The following is a 16,370-nucleotide window of genomic DNA, read 5'->3' on the forward strand; positions in this document are numbered from 1 at the left end:
ACACAAAACTGGCAAATGTACCTCAAAGCACAGATCATATTTTGTTTTTATAGCATTTCATTTTTCAAAAAAAAGCTTAAGCCATAGAGTCACTTGAAGCATGGGTATCATAAAAATGCTCCAGTTTCTTTCCACATTACAAAATAAAAAATAATATTAGATAGGATAATAACAAAGATTAAGGCATCTACTAATAGTATAAAAATAGACAATTTAGACAAGGAGTATATGCAAATCTAAGCAAATCAATCTAAAAAATCTAATACACAATTTTTAATTGTAAATTTACAGATTGTTGAAAAAGATAATCCCAGGATGTAATCCATTATGTATTAAATTTAGTATGTTTTACCAAGTTGTGTTTGAATAACTTTTAACACAAAAAAATATATATTGGGGAAGTAACTTAATGTGTCCATTGGAAATAAACAATGCTAGCCCATTTTGGAATGCAAAGCTTAAGAAAATACAAACTTCAATCCATAGGAAAGCACTTTTTATTCAGTCTACACTCTGTAATCATACTATAGCTTAATTTACAAATTGTGATGTCATTATCAGACTTAACTCACAAGAGACTTTCATCCTTGGTCTATAAAAAAGGCAGTCCTCTGTTATAAAGCTTGAAACAATTGTAAGTGGCTGATATGCAAATATGGAAATACAGAAAAACTGTCAATTCAATGCTAGGATAACATAAGGGGTGATGCTCCAACTGAAATTGGTCCTAGGCATTTAGGTTTCTAGTATCTATCTTCTCCTTTAAAAAATAGGTTACTTTTTATATATTATCATTGGGTTTGGACAAATATTCTACATAATACCTATTGCATCCCTGAGCTTATTAGAAACTTGAAATAATATATATAAAGTATTGAATTTCTTTTCTTTGCATTTAAAAGATGAGCGCACTTCAGTAGATGCCATTGCTCAGGTGAGGGTTCCATGGTGTAATTGTTAGCACCCTGGACTTGGAATCTAGTAATCTGAGTTCATATCTCGTGGGAGCTAACATTGTTTATTTTCCTTTTGTTCAAAGCTCCATTTTCATTCAATGTATGAGTATTGCAAATCTTCATTTAAAATTCATATAAATTCCATCATCTTCAGTGGTTTCCTTTGTTTAAACTCATTTTTAAACTTATCAAATCAGAAGTATGTCAAATATTTGGAAATAAGAAAAGATGCAATAAGAATCCATTACTTGTGCTCTGGTCTTTAGAAATTCTCCATTTTTTTTACTTCAGTGTGCACTAATGAGAGGAGAGCACATATCTTCTTCTTCTACTAGTAACACCTAGTGCCCTCTATGTTTGAGCAGCAATATAATAACTGATTAATTTGCCCTTGCATATCTTAGTTATGCCATATTGCTTGATTTGAGACAAAAGTCACTGAGCCATGTAGAGAAAAATCTTCATCAGCCAAAGGATGACACTCCCACTGGCTTCTGATATGTATTTCAAGAGATTTTGTGATATATGTGTCTATGATGTTTTCAAGTATTCATGCACTCCATGGATGAGCTTATTCCATTCTTGTCCATCAAGAAAAGCAAATGGCCCATACGGGGATCGAACCCGTGACCTTAGCGTTATTAGCACCACGCTCTAACCAACTGAGCTAACCGGCCACAGATGTTACTGCACGCAAACACAAAACTGGCAAATGTACCTCAAAGCACAGATCTGATTTTGTTTTTATAGCATTTCATTTTTCAAAAAAAAGCTTAAGCCATAGAGTCACTTGAAGCATGGGTATCATAAAAATGCTCCAGTTTCTTTCCACATTACAAAATAAAAATAAATATTAGATAGGATAATAACAAAGATTAAGGCATCTACTAATAGTATAAAAATAGACAATTTATTCAAGGAGTATATGCAAATCTAAGCAAAATCAATCTAAAAAATCTAATACACAATTTTTAATTGTAAATTTACAGATTGTTGAAAAAGATAATCCCAGGATGTAATCCATTATGTATTAAATTTAGTATGTTTTACCAAGTTGTGTTTGAATAACTTTTAACACAAAAAAATATATATTGGGGAAGTAACTTAATGTGCCCATTGGAAATAAAGAATGCTAGCCCATTTTGGAATGCAAAGCTTAAGAAAATACAAACTTCAATCCATAGGAAAGCACTTTTTATTCAGTCTACACTCTGTAATCATACTATTGCTTAATTTACAAATTGTGATGTCATTATCAGACTTAACTCACAAGAGACTTTCATCCTTGGTCTATAAAAAAGGCAGTCCTCTGTTATAAAGCTTGAAACAATTGTAAGTGGCTGATATGCAAATATGGAAATACTGAAAAACTGTCAATTCAATGCTAGGATAACATAAGGGGTGATGCTCCAACTGAAATTGGTCCTAGGCATTTAGGTTTCTAGTATCTATCTTCTCCTTTAAAAAATAGGTTACTTTTTATATATTATCATTGGGTTTGGACAAATATTCTACATAATACCTATTGCATCCCTGAGCTTATTAGAAACTTGAAATAATATATATAAAGTATTGAATTTCTTTTCTTTGCATTTAAAAGATGAGCGCACTTCAGTAGATGCCATTGCTCAGGTGAGGGTTCCATGGTGTAATTGTTAGCACCCTTGACTTTGAATCTAGTAATCTGAATTCATATCTCGTGGGAACTAACATTGTTTATTTTCCTATTGTTCAAAGCTCCATTTTCATTCAATGTATGAGTATTGCAAATCTTCATTTAAAATTCATATAAATTCCATCATCTTCAGTGGTGTCCTTTGTTTAAACTCATTTTTAAACTTATCAAATCAGAAGTATGTCAAATATTTGGAAATAAGAAAAGATGCAATAAGAATGCAGAGATCCATTACTTGTGCTCTGGTCTTTAGAAATTCTCCATTTTTTTTTTACTTCAGTGTGCACATATCTTCTTCTTCTTCTAGTAACACCTAGTGCCCTCTATGTTTGAGCAGCAATATAATAACTATTTAATTTGCCCTTGCATATCTTAGTTATGCCATATTGCTTGATTTGAGACAAAAGTCACTGAGCCATGTAGAGAAAAATCTTCATCAGCCAAAGGATGACACTCCCACTGGCTTCTGATATGTATTTGAAGAGATTTTGTGATATATGTGTCTATGATGTTTTCAAGTATTCATGCACTCCACCGATGAGCTTATTCCATTCTTGTCCATCAAGAAAAGCAAATGGCCCATACGGGGATCGAACCCGTGACCTTGGCGTTATTAGCACCATGCTCTAACCAACTGAGCTAACCAGCCACAGATATCACTGCAAGCAAACACAAAACTGGCAAATGTACCTCAAAGCACAGATCATATTTTGTTTTTATAGCATTTCATTTTTCAAAAAAAAAGCTTAAGCCATAGAGTCACTTGAAGCATGGGTATCATAAAAATGCTCCAGTTTCTTTCCACATTACAAAATAAAAATAAATATTAGATAGGATAATAACAAAGATTAAGGCATCTAGTAATAGTATAAAAATAGACAATTTAGACAAGGAGTATATGCAAATCTAAGCAAAATCAATCTAAAAAATCTAATACACAATTTTTAATTGTAAATTTACAAATTGTTGAAAAAGATAATCCAGGATGTAATCCATTATGTATTAAATTTAGTATGTTTTACCAAGTTGTGTATGAATAACTTTTAACACAAAAAAATATATATTGGGGAAGTAGCTTAATGTGCCCATTGGAAATAAAGAATGCTAGCCCATTTTGGAATGCAAAGCTTAAGAAAATACAAACTTCAATCCATAGGAAAGCACTTTTTATTCAGTCTACACTCTGTAATCATACTATAGCTTAATTTACAAATTGTGATGTCATTATCAGACTTAACTCACAAGAGACTTTCATCCTTGGTCTATAAAAAAGGCAGTCCTCTGTTATAAAGCTTGAAACAATTGTAAGTGGCTGATATGCAAATATGGAAATACTGAAAAACTGTCAATTCAATGCTAGGATAACATAAGGGGTGATGCTCCAACTGAAATTGGTCCTAGGCATTTAGGTTTCTAGTATCTATCTTCTCCTTTAAAAAATAGGTTACTTTTTATATATTATCATTGGGTTTGGACAAATATTCTACATAATACCTATTGCATCCCTGAGCTTATTAGAAACTTGAAATAATATATATAAAGTATTGAATTTCTTTTCTTTGCATTTAAAAGATGAGCGCACTTCAGTAGATGCCATTGCTAAGGTGAGGGTTCCATGGTGTAATTGTTAGCACCCTTGACTTTGAATCTAGTAATCTGAATTCATATCTCGTGGGAACTAACATTGTTTATTTTCCTATTGTTCAAAGCTCCATTTTCATTCAATGTATTAGTATTGCAAATCTTCATTTAAAATTCATATAAATTCCATCATCTTCAGTGGTGTCCTTTGTTTAAACTCATTTTTAAACTTATCAAATCAGAAGTATGTCAAATATTTGGAAATAAGAAAAGATGCAATAAGAATGCAGAGATCCATTACTTGTGCTCTGGTCTTTAGAAATTCTCCATTTTTTTTTTTACTTCAGTGTGCACATATCTTCTTCTTCTTCTAGTAACACCTAGTGCCCTCTATGTTTGAGCAGCAATATAATAACTATTTAATTTGCCCTTGCATATCTTAGTTATGCCATATTGCTTGATTTGAGACAAAAGTCACTGAGCCATGTAGAGAAAAATCTTCATCAGCCAAAGGATGACACTCCCACTGGCTTCTGATATGTATTTGAAGAGATTTTGTGATATATGTGTCTATGATGTTTTCAAGTATTCATGCACTCCACCGATGAGCTTATTCCATTCTTGTCCATCAAGAAAAGCAAATGGCCCATACGGGGATCGAACCCGTGACCTTGGCGTTATTAGCACCATGCTCTAACCAACTGAGCTAACCAGCCACAGATATCACTGCAAGCAAACACAAAACTGGCAAATGTACCTCAAAGCACAGATCATATTTTGTTTTTATAGCATTTCATTTTTCAAAAAAAAAGCTTAAGCCATAGAGTCACTTGAAGCATGGGTATCATAAAAATGCTCCAGTTTCTTTCCACATTACAAAATAAAAATAAATATTAGATAGGATAATAACAAAGATTAAGGCATCTAGTAATAGTATAAAAATAGACAATTTAGACAAGGAGTATATGCAAATCTAAGCAAAATCAATCTAAAAAATCTAATACACAATTTTTAATTGTAAATTAACAAATTGTTGAAAAAGATAATCCAGGATGTAATCCATTATGTATTAAATTTAGTATGTTTTACCAAGTTGTGTATGAATAACTTTTAACACAAAAAAATATATATTGGGGAAGTAGCTTAATGTGCCCATTGGAAATAAAGAATGCTAGCCCATTTTGGAATGCAAAGCTTAAGAAAATACAAACTTCAATCCATAGGAAAGCACTTTTTATTCAGTCTACACTCTGTAATCATACTATAGCTTAATTTACAAATTGTGATGTCATTATCAGACTTAACTCACAAGAGACTTTCATCCTTGGTCTATAAAAAAGGCAGTCCTCTGTTATAAAGCTTGAAACAATTGTAAGTGGCTGATATGCAAATATGGAAATACAGAAAAACTGTCAATTCAATGCTAGGATAACATAGGGGGTGATGCTCCAACTGAAATTGGTCCTAGGCATTTAGGTTTCTAGTATCTATCTTCTCCTTTAAAAAATAGGTTACTTTTTATATATTATCATTGGGTTTGGACAAATATTCTACATAATACCTATTGCATCCCTGAGCTTATTAGAAACTTGAAATAATATATATAAAGTATTGAATTTCTTTTCTTTGCATTTAAAAGATGAGCGCACTTCAGTAGATGCCATTGCTCAGGTGAGGGTTCCATGGTGTAATTGTTAGCACCACTGACTTTGAATCTAGTAATCTGAATTCATATCTCGTGGGAACTAACATTGTTTATTTTCCTATTGTTCAAAGCTCCATTTTCATTCAATGTATGAGTATTGCAAATCTTCATTTAAAATTCATATAAATTCCATCATCTTCAGTGGTGTCCTTTGTTTAAACTCTTTTTTAAACTTATCAAATCAGAAGTATGTCAAATATTTGGAAATAAGAAAAGATGCAATAAGAATGCAGAGATCCATTACTTGTGCTCTGGTCTTTAGAAATTCTCCATTTTTTTTTACTTCAGTAAGCACATATCTTCTTCTTCTTCTAGTAACACCTAGTGCCCTCTATGTTTGAGCAGCAATATAATAACTATTTAATTTGCCCTTGCATATCTTAGTTATGCCATATTGCTTGATTTTAGACAAAAGTCACTGAGCCATGTAGAGAAAAATCTTCATCAGCCAAAGGATGACACTCCCACTGGCTTCTGATATGTATTTGAAGAGATTTTGTGATATATGTGTCTATGATGTTTTCAAGTATTCATGCACTCAACCGATGAGCTTATTCCATTCTTGTCCATCAAGAAAAGCAAATGGCCCATATGGGGATCGAACCCGTGACCTTGGCGTTATTAGCACCACGCTCTAACCAACTGAGCTAACCGACCACAGATATCACTGCAAGCAAACACAAAACTGGCAAATGTACCTCAAAGCACAGATCATATTTTGTTTTTATAGCATTTCATTTTTCAAAAAAAAGCTTAAGCCATAGAGTCACTTGAAGCATGGGTATCATAAAAATGCTCCAGTTTCTTTCCACATTACAAAATAAAAATAAATATTAGATAGGATAATAACAAAGATTAAGGCATCTACTAATAGTATAAAAATAGACAATTTAGACAAGGAGTATATGCAAATCTAAGCAAAATCAATCTAAAAAATCTAATACACAATTTTTAATTGTAAATTTACAAATTGTTGAAAAAGATAATCCAGGATGTAATCCATTATGTATTAAATTTAGTATGTTTTACCAAGTTGTGTATGAATAACTTTTAACACAAAAAAATATATATTGGGGAAGTAGCTTAATGTGCCCATTGGAAATAAAGAATGCTAGCCCATTTTGGAATGCAAAGCTTAAGAAAATACAAACTTCAATCCATAGGAAAGCACTTTTTATTCAGTCTACACTCTGTAATCATACTATAGCTTAATTTACAAATTGTGATGTCATTATCAGACTTAACTCACAAGAGACTTTCATCCTTGGTCTATAAAAAAGGCAGTCCTCTGTTATAAAGCTTGAAACAATTGTAAGCGGCTGATATGCAAATATGGAAATACAGAAAAACTGTCAATTCAATGCTAGGATAACATAAGGGGTGATGCTCCAACTGAAATTGGTCCTAGGCATTTAGGTTTCTAGTATCTATCTTCTCCTTTAAAAAATAGGTTACTTTTTATATATTATCATTGGGTTTGGACAAATATTCTACATAATACCTATTGCATCCCTGAGCTTATTAGAAACTTGAAATAATATATATAAAGTATTGAATTTCTTTTCTTTGCATTTAAAAGATGAGCGCACTTCAGTAGATGCCATTGCTCAGGTGAGGGTTCCATGGTGTAATTGTTAGCACCCTGGACTTTGAATCTAGTAATCTGAGTTCATATCTCGTGGGAGCTAACATTGTTTATTTTCCTTTTGTTCAAAGCTCCATTTTCATTCAATGTATGAGTATTGCAAATCTTCATTTAAAATTCATATAAATTCCATCATCTTCAGTGGTGTCCTTTGTTTAAACTCATTTTTAAACTTATCAAATTAGAAGTATGTCAAATATTTGGAAATAAGAAAAGATGCAATAAGAATGCAGAGATCCATTACTTGTGCTCTGGTCTTTAGAAATTCTCCATTTTTTTTACTTCAGTGTGCACTAATGAGAGGGAAGCACATATCTTCTTCTTCTTCTAGTAACACCTAGTGCCCTCTATGTTTGAGCAGCAATATAATAACTAATTAATTTGCCCTTGCATATCTTAGTTATGCCATATTGCTTGATTTGAGACAAAAGTCACTGAGCCATGTAGAGAAAAATCTTCATCAGCCAAAGGATGACACTCCCACTGGCTTCTGATATGTATTTGAAGAGATTTTGTGATATATGTGTCTATGATGTTTTCAAGTATTCATGCACTCCACCGATGAGCTTATTCCATTCTTGTCCATCAAGAAAAGCAAATGGCCCATACGGGGATTGAACCCGTGACCTTGGTGTTATTAGCACCACGCTCTAACCAACTGCGCTAACCGGCCACAGATATTACTGCAAGCAAACACAAAACTGGCAAATATATCTCAAAGCACAGATCATTTTTTGTTTTTATAGCATTTCATTTTTCAAAAAAAAGCTTAAGCCATAGAGTCACTTGAAGCATGGGTATCATAAAAATGCTCCAGTTTCTTTCCACATTACAAAATAAAAATAAATATTAGATAGGATAATTACAAAGATTAAGGCATCTAGTAATAGTATAAAAATAGACAATTTAGACTAGGAGTATATGCAAATCTAAGCAAAATCAATCTAAAAAATCTAATACACAATTTTTAATTGTAAATTTACAGATTGTTGAAAAAGATAATCCCAGGATGTAATCCATTATGTATTAAATTTAGTATGTTTTACCAAGTTGTGTATGAATAACTTTTAACACAAAAAAATATATATTGGGGAAGAAGCTTAATGTGCCCATTGGAAATAAATAATGCTAGCCCATTTTGGAATGCAAAGCTTAAGAAAATACAAACTTCAATCCATAGGAAAGCACTTTTTATTCAGTCTACACTCTGTAATCATACTATAGCTTAATTTACAAATTGTGATGTCATTATCAGACTTAACTCACAAGAGACTTTCATCCTTGGTCTATAAAAAAGGCAATCATCTGTTATAAAGCTTGAAACAATTGTAAATAGCTGATATGCAAATATGGAAATACAGAAAAACAGTCAATTCAATGCTAGGATAACATAAGGGGTGATGCTCCAACTGAAATTGGTCCTAGGCATTTAGGTTTCTAGTATCTATCTTCTCCTTTAAAAAATAGGTTACTTTTTATATATTATCATTGGGTTTGGACAAATATTCTACATAATACCTATTGCATCCCTGAGCTTATTAGAAACTTGAAATAATATATATAAAGTATTGAATTTCTTTTCTTTGCATTTAAAAGATGAGCGGACTTCAGTAGATGCCATTGCTCAGGTGAGGGTTCCATGGTGTAATTGTTAGCAACCTTGACTTTGAATCTAGTAATCTGAGTTCATATCTCGTGGGAGCTAACATTGTTTATTTTCCTTTTGTTCAAAGCTCCATTTTCATTCAATGTATGAGTATTGCAAATCTTCATTTAAAATTCATATAAATTCCATCATCTTCAGTGGTGTCCTTTGTTTAAACTCATTTTTAAACTTATCAAATCAGAAGTATGTCAAATATTTGGAAATAAGAAAAGATGCAATAAGAATGCAGAGATCCATTACTTGTGCTCTGGTCTTTAGAAATTCTCAATTTTTTTTACTTCAGTGTGCACTAATGAGAGGGGAGCACATATCTTCTTCATCTTCTAGTAACACCTAGTGCCCTCTATGTTTGAGCAGCAATATAATAACTAATTAATTTGCCCTTGCATATCTTAGTTATGCCATATTGCTTGATTTGAGACAAAAGTCACTGAGCCATGTAGAGAAAAATCTTCATCAGCCAAAGGATGACACTCCCACTGGCTTCTGATATGTATTTGAAGAGATTTTGTGATATATGTGTCTATGATGTTTTCAAGTATTCATGCACTCCATCGATGAGCTTATTCCATTCTTGTCCATCAAGAAAAGCAAATGGCCCATACGGGGATCGAACCCGTGACCTTGGCGTTATTAGCACCACGCTCTAACCAACTGAGCTAACCGGCCAGAGATGTTACTGCAAACAAACACAAAACTGGCAAATGTACCTCAAAGCACAGATCATATTTTGTTTTTATAGCATTTCATTTTTCAAAAAAAAGCTTAAGCCATAGAGTCACTTGAAGCATGGGTATCATAAAAATGCTCCAGTTTCTTTCCACATTACAAAATAAAAATAAATATTAGATAGGATAATAACAAAGATTAAGGCATCTAGTAATAGTATAAAAATAGACAATTTAGACTAGGAGTATATGCAAATCTAAGCAAAATCAATCTAAAAAATCTAATACACAATTTTTAATTGTAAATTTACAGATTGTTGAAAAAGATAATCCCAGGATGTAATCCATTATGTATTAAATTTAGTATGTTTTACCAAGTTGTGTATGAATATCTTTTAACACAAAAATATATATATTGGGGAAGTAGCTCAATGTGCCCATTGGAAATAAAGAATGCTAGCCCATTTTGGAATGCAAATCTAAAGAAAATACAAACTTCAATCCATAGGAAAGCACTTTTTATTCAGTCTACACTCTGTAATCATACTATAGCTTAATTTACAAATTGTGATGTCATTATCAGACTTAACTCACAAGAGACTTTCATCCTTGGTCTATAAAAAAGGCAGTCCTCTGTTATAAAGCTTGAAACAATTGTAAGTGGCTGATATGCAAATATGGAAATACAGGAAAACTGTCAATTCAATGCTAGGATAACATAAGGGGTGATGCTCCAACTGAAATTGGTCCTAGGCATTTAGGTTTCTAGTATCTATCTTCTCCTTTAAAAAATAGGTTACTTTTTATATATTATCATTGGGTTTGGACAAATATTCTACATAATACCTATTGCATCCCTGAGCTTATTAGAAACTTGAAATAATATATATAAAGTATTGAATTTCTTTTCTTTGCATTTAAAAGATGAGCGCACTTCAGTAGATGCCATTGCTCAGGTGAGGGTTCCATGGTGTAATTGTTAGCAACCTGGACTTTGAATCTAGTAATCTGAGTTCATATCTCGTGGGAGCTAACATTGTTTATTTTCCTTTTGTTCAAAGCTCCATTTTCATTCAATGTATGAGTATTGCAAATCTTCATTTAAAATTCATATAAATTCCATCATCTTCAGTGGTGTCTTTTGTTTAAACTCATTTTTAAACTTATCAAATCAGAAGTATGTCAAATATTTGGAAATAAGAAAAGATGCAATAAGAATGCAGAGATCCATTACTTGTGCTCTGGTCTTTAGAAATTCTCCATTTTTTTTACTTCAGTGTGCACTAATGAGAGGAGAGCACATATCTTCTTCTTCTTCTAGTAACACCTAGTGCCCTCTATGTTTGAGCAGCAATATAATAACTGATTAATTTGCCCTTGCATATCTTAGTTATGCCATATTGCTTGATTTGAGACAAAAGTCACTGAGCCATGTAGAGAAAAATCTTCATCAGCCAAAGGATGACACTCCCACTGGCTTCTGATATGTATTTGAAGAGATTTTGTGATATATGTGTCTATGATGTTTTTAAGTATTCATGCACTCCACCAATGAGCTTATTCCGTTCTTGTCCATCAAGAAAAGCAAATGGCCCATACGGGGATCGAACCCGTGACCTTGGCATTATTAGCACCACGCTCTAACCAACTGAGCTAACAGGCCACAGATATTACTGCAAGCAAACACAAAACTGGCAAATATACCTCAAAGCACAGATCATATTTTGTTTTTATAGCATTTCATTTTTCAAAAAAAAGCTTAAGCCATAGAGTCACTTGAAGCATGGGTATCATAAAAATGCTCCAGTTTCTATCCACATTACAAAATAAAAATAAATATTAGATAGGATAATAACAAAGATTAAGGCATCAACTAATAGTATAAAAATAGACAATTTAGACAAGGAGTATATGCAAATCTAAGCAAAATCAATCTAAAAAATCTAATACACAATTTTTAATAGTAAATTTACAGATTGTTGAAAAAGATAATCCCAGGATGTAATCCATTATGTATTAAATTTAGTATGTTTTACCAAGTTGTGTATGAATAACTTTTAACACAAAAAAATATATATTGGGGAAGTAGCTTAATGTGCCCATTGGAAATAAAGAATGCTAGCCCATTTTGGAATGCAAAGCTTAAGAAAATACAAACTTCAATCCATAGGAAAGCACTTTTTATTCAGTCTACACTCTGTAATCATACTATAGCTTAATTTACAAATTGTGATGTCATTATCAGATTTAACTCACGAGAGACTTTCATCCTTGGTCTATAAAAAAGGCAGTCCTCTGTTATAAAGCTTGAAACAATTGTAAGTGGCTGATATGCAAATATGGAAATACAGAAAAACTGTCAATTCAATGCTAGGATTACATAAGGGGTGATGCTCCAACTGAAATTGGTCCTAGGCATTTAGGTTTCTAGTATCTATCTTCTCCTTTAAAAAATGGGTTACTTTTTATATATTATCATTGGTTTTGGACAAATATTCTACATAATACATATTGCATCCCTGAGCTTATTAGAAACTTGAAATAATATATATAAAGTATTGAATTTCTTTTCTTTGCATTTAAAAGATGAGCGCACTTCAGTAGATGCCATTGCTCAGGTGAGGGTTCCATGGTGTAATTGTTAGCACCCTGGACTTTGAATCTAGTCATCTGAGTTCATATCTCGTGGGAGCTAACATTGTTTATTTTCCTTTTGTTCAAAGCTCCATTTTCATTCAATGTATGAGTATTGCAAATCTTCATTTAAAATTCATATAAATTCCATCATCTTCAGTGGTGTCCTTTGTTTAAACTCATTTTTAAACTTATCAAATCAGAAGTATGTCAAATATTTGGAAATAAGAAAAGATGCAATAAGAATGCAGAGATCCATTACTTGTGCTCTGGTCTTTAGAAATTCTCCATTTTTTTTACTTCAGTGTGCACTAATGAGAGGGGAGCACATATCTTCTTCTTCTTCTAGTAACACCTAGTGCCCTCTATGTTTGAGCAGCAATATAATAACTGATTAATTTGCCCTTGCATATCTTAGTTATGCCATATTGCTTGATTTGAGACAAAAGTCACTGAGCCAAGTAGAGAAAAATCTTCATCAGCCAAAGGATGACACTCCCACTGGCTTCTGATATGTATTTGAAGAGATTTTGTGATATATGTGTCTATGATGTTTTCAAGTATTCATGCACTCCACCGATGAGCTTATTCCATTCTTGTCCATCAAGAAAAGCAAATGGCCCATACGGGGATCGAACCCGTGACCTTGGCGTTATTAGCACCACGCTCTAACCAACTGAGCTAACCGGCCACAGATGTTACTGCAAGCAAACACAAAACTGGCAAATGTACCTCAAAGCACAGATCATATTTTGTTTTTATAGCGTTTCATTTTTCAAAAAAAAGCTTAAGCCATAGAGTCACTTGAAGCATGGGTATCATAAAAATGCTCCAGTTTCTTTCCACATTACAAAATAAAAATAAATATTAGATAGGATAATAACAAAGATTAAGGCATCTAGTAATAGTATAAAAATAGACAATTTAGACTAGGAGTATATGCAAATCTAAGCAAAATCAATCTAAAAAATCTAATACACAATTTTTAATTGTAAATTTACAGATTGTTGAAAAAGATAATCCCAGGATGTAATCCATTATGTATTAAATTTAGTATGTTTTACCAAGTTGTGTATGAATAACTTTTAACACAAAAAAATATATATTGGGGAAGTAGCTCAATGTGCCCATTGGAAATAAAGAATGCTAGCCCATTTTGGAATGCAAATCTTAAGAAAATACAAACTTCAATCCATAGGAAAGCACTTTTTATTCAGTCTACACTCTGTAATCATACTATAGCTTAATTTACAAATTGTGATGTCATTATCAGACTTAACTCACAAGAGACTTTCATCCTTGGTCTATAAAAAAGGCAGTCCTCTGTTATAAAGCTTGAAACAATTGTAAGTGGCTGATATGCAAATATGGAAATACAGAAAAACTGTCAATTCAATGCTAGGATAACATAAGGGGTGATGCTCCAACTGAAATTGGTCCTAGGCATTTAGGTTTCTAGTATCTATCTTCTCCTTTAAAAAATAGGTTACTTTTTATATATTATCATTGGGTTTGGACAAATATTCTACATAATACCTATTGCATCCCTGAGCTTATTAGAAACTTGAAATAATATATATAAAGTATTGAATTTCTTTTCTTTGCATTTAAAAGATGAGCGCACTTCAGTAGATGCCATTGCTCAGGTGAGGGTTCCATGATGTAATTGTTAGCAACCTGGACTTTGAATCTAGTAATCTGAGTTCATATCTCGTGGGAGCTAACATTGTTTATTTTCCTTTTGTTCAAAGCTCCATTTTCATTCAATGTATGAGTATTGCAAATCTTCATTTAAAATTCATATAAATTCCATCATCTTCAGTGGTGTCTTTTGTTTAAACTCATTTTTAAACTTATCAAATCAGAAGTATGTCAAATATTTGGAAATAAGAAAAGATGCAATAAGAATGCAGAGATCCATTACTTGTGCTCTGGTCTTTAGAAATTCTCCATTTTTTTTACTTCAGTGTGCACTAATGAGAGGGGAGCACATATCTTCTTCTTCTTCTAGTAACACCTAGTGCCCTCTATGTTTGAGCAGCAATATAATAACTGATTAATTTGCCCTTGCATATCTTAGTTATGCCATATTGCTTGATTTGAGACAAAAGTCACTGAGCCAAGTAGAGAAAAATCTTCATCAGCCAAAGGATGACACTCCCACTGGCTTCTGATATGTATTTGAAGAGATTTTGTGATATATGTGTCTATGATGTTTTCAAGTATTCATGCACTCCACCGATGAGCTTATTCCATTCTTGTCCATCAAGAAAAGCAAATGGCCCATACGGGGATCGAACCCGTGACCTTGGCGTTATTAGCACCACGCTCTAACCAACTGAGCTAACCGGCCACAGATGTTACTGCAAGCAAACACAAAACTGGCAAATGTACCTCAAAGCACAGATCATATTTTGTTTTTATAGCGTTTCATTTTTCAAAAAAAAGCTTAAGCCATAGAGTCACTTGAAGCATGGGTATCATAAAAATGCTCCAGTTTCTTTCCACATTACAAAATAAAAATAAATATTAGATAGGATAATAACAAAGATTAAGGCATCTAGTAATAGTATAAAAATAGACAATTTAGACTAGGAGTATATGCAAATCTAAGCAAAATCAATCTAAAAAATCTAATACACAATTTTTAATTGTAAATTTACAGATTGTTGAAAAAGATAATCCCAGGATGTAATCCATTATGTATTAAATTTAGTATGTTTTACCAAGTTGTGTATGAATAACTTTTAACACAAAAAAATATATATTGGGGAAGTAGCTCAATGTGCCCATTGGAAATAAAGAATGCTAGCCCATTTTGGAATGCAAATCTTAAGAAAATACAAACTTCAATCCATAGGAAAGCACTTTTTATTCAGTCTACACTCTGTAATCATACTATAGCTTAATTTACAAATTGTGATGTCATTATCAGACTTAACTCACAAGAGACTTTCATCCTTGGTCTATAAAAAAGGCAGTCCTCTGTTATAAAGCTTGAAACAATTGTAAGTGGCTGATATGCAAATATGGAAATACAGAAAAACTGTCAATTCAATGCTAGGATAACATAAGGGGTGATGCTCCAACTGAAATTGGTCCTAGGCATTTAGGTTTCTAGTATCTATCTTCTCCTTTAAAAAATAGGTTACTTTTTATATATTATCATTGGGTTTGGACAAATATTCTACATAATACCTATTGCATCCCTGAGCTTATTAGAAACTTGAAATAATATATATAAAGTATTGAATTTCTTTTCTTTGCATTTAAAAGATGAGCGCACTTCAGTAGATGCCATTGCTCAGGTGAGGGTTCCATGATGTAATTGTTAGCAACCTGGACTTTGAATCTAGTAATCTGAGTTCATATCTCGTGGGAGCTAACATTGTTTATTTTCCTTTTGTTCAAAGCTCCATTTTCATTCAATGTATGAGTATTGCAAATCTTCATTTAAAATTCATATAAATTCCATCATCTTCAGTGGTGTCTTTTGTTTAAACTCATTTTTAAACTTATCAAATCAGAAGTATGTCAAATATTTGGAAATAAGAAAAGATGCAATAAGAATGCAGAGATCCATTACTTGTGCTCTGGTCTTTAGAAATTCTCCATTTTTTTTACTTCAGTGTGCACTAATGAGAGGAGAGCACATATCTTCTTCTTCTTCTAGTAACACCTAGTGCCCTCTATGTTTGAGCAGCAATATAATAACTGATTAATTTGCCCTTGCATATCTTAGTTATGCCATATTGCTTGATTTGAGACAAAAGTCACTGAGCCATGTAGAGAAAAATCTTCATCAGCCAAAGGATGACACTCCCACTGGCTTCTGATATG

General features: G+C 32.4%; 9 non-coding genes across 9 annotated transcripts; all 9 read right to left on the reverse strand.

Moving 5' to 3' along the window:
* Positions 1-1,559: 1,559 nt before the first annotated feature.
* On the reverse strand, positions 1,560-1,633 carry TRNAI-AAU (transfer RNA isoleucine (anticodon AAU)). Its single transcript has one exon. It is a non-coding gene; the product is annotated as a tRNA-Ile (tRNA).
* A 1,573-nt stretch (positions 1,634-3,206) lies between these two features.
* Positions 3,207-3,280, reverse strand: TRNAI-AAU (transfer RNA isoleucine (anticodon AAU)). Its single transcript has one exon. It is a non-coding gene; the product is annotated as a tRNA-Ile (tRNA).
* Positions 3,281-4,854: 1,574 nt separating this feature from the next.
* On the reverse strand, positions 4,855-4,928 carry TRNAI-AAU (transfer RNA isoleucine (anticodon AAU)). The gene has a single exon. It is a non-coding gene; the product is annotated as a tRNA-Ile (tRNA).
* A 1,572-nt stretch (positions 4,929-6,500) lies between these two features.
* On the reverse strand, positions 6,501-6,574 carry TRNAI-AAU (transfer RNA isoleucine (anticodon AAU)). The gene has a single exon. It is a non-coding gene; the product is annotated as a tRNA-Ile (tRNA).
* A 1,587-nt stretch (positions 6,575-8,161) lies between these two features.
* Positions 8,162-8,235, reverse strand: TRNAI-AAU (transfer RNA isoleucine (anticodon AAU)). Its single transcript has one exon. It is a non-coding gene; the product is annotated as a tRNA-Ile (tRNA).
* A 1,588-nt stretch (positions 8,236-9,823) lies between these two features.
* TRNAI-AAU (transfer RNA isoleucine (anticodon AAU)) lies at positions 9,824-9,897 on the reverse strand. Its single transcript has one exon. It is a non-coding gene; the product is annotated as a tRNA-Ile (tRNA).
* A 1,588-nt stretch (positions 9,898-11,485) lies between these two features.
* Positions 11,486-11,559, reverse strand: TRNAI-AAU (transfer RNA isoleucine (anticodon AAU)). Its single transcript has one exon. It is a non-coding gene; the product is annotated as a tRNA-Ile (tRNA).
* Positions 11,560-13,147: 1,588 nt separating this feature from the next.
* Positions 13,148-13,221, reverse strand: TRNAI-AAU (transfer RNA isoleucine (anticodon AAU)). Its single transcript has one exon. It is a non-coding gene; the product is annotated as a tRNA-Ile (tRNA).
* Positions 13,222-14,809: 1,588 nt separating this feature from the next.
* TRNAI-AAU (transfer RNA isoleucine (anticodon AAU)) lies at positions 14,810-14,883 on the reverse strand. Its single transcript has one exon. It is a non-coding gene; the product is annotated as a tRNA-Ile (tRNA).
* Between the last annotated feature and the right edge of the window lie 1,487 nt (positions 14,884-16,370).

Source organism: Pseudophryne corroboree, chromosome 11 (assembly GCF_028390025.1).
Source record: "Pseudophryne corroboree isolate aPseCor3 chromosome 11, aPseCor3.hap2, whole genome shotgun sequence".
Taxonomy (NCBI): domain Eukaryota; kingdom Metazoa; phylum Chordata; class Amphibia; order Anura; family Myobatrachidae; genus Pseudophryne; species Pseudophryne corroboree.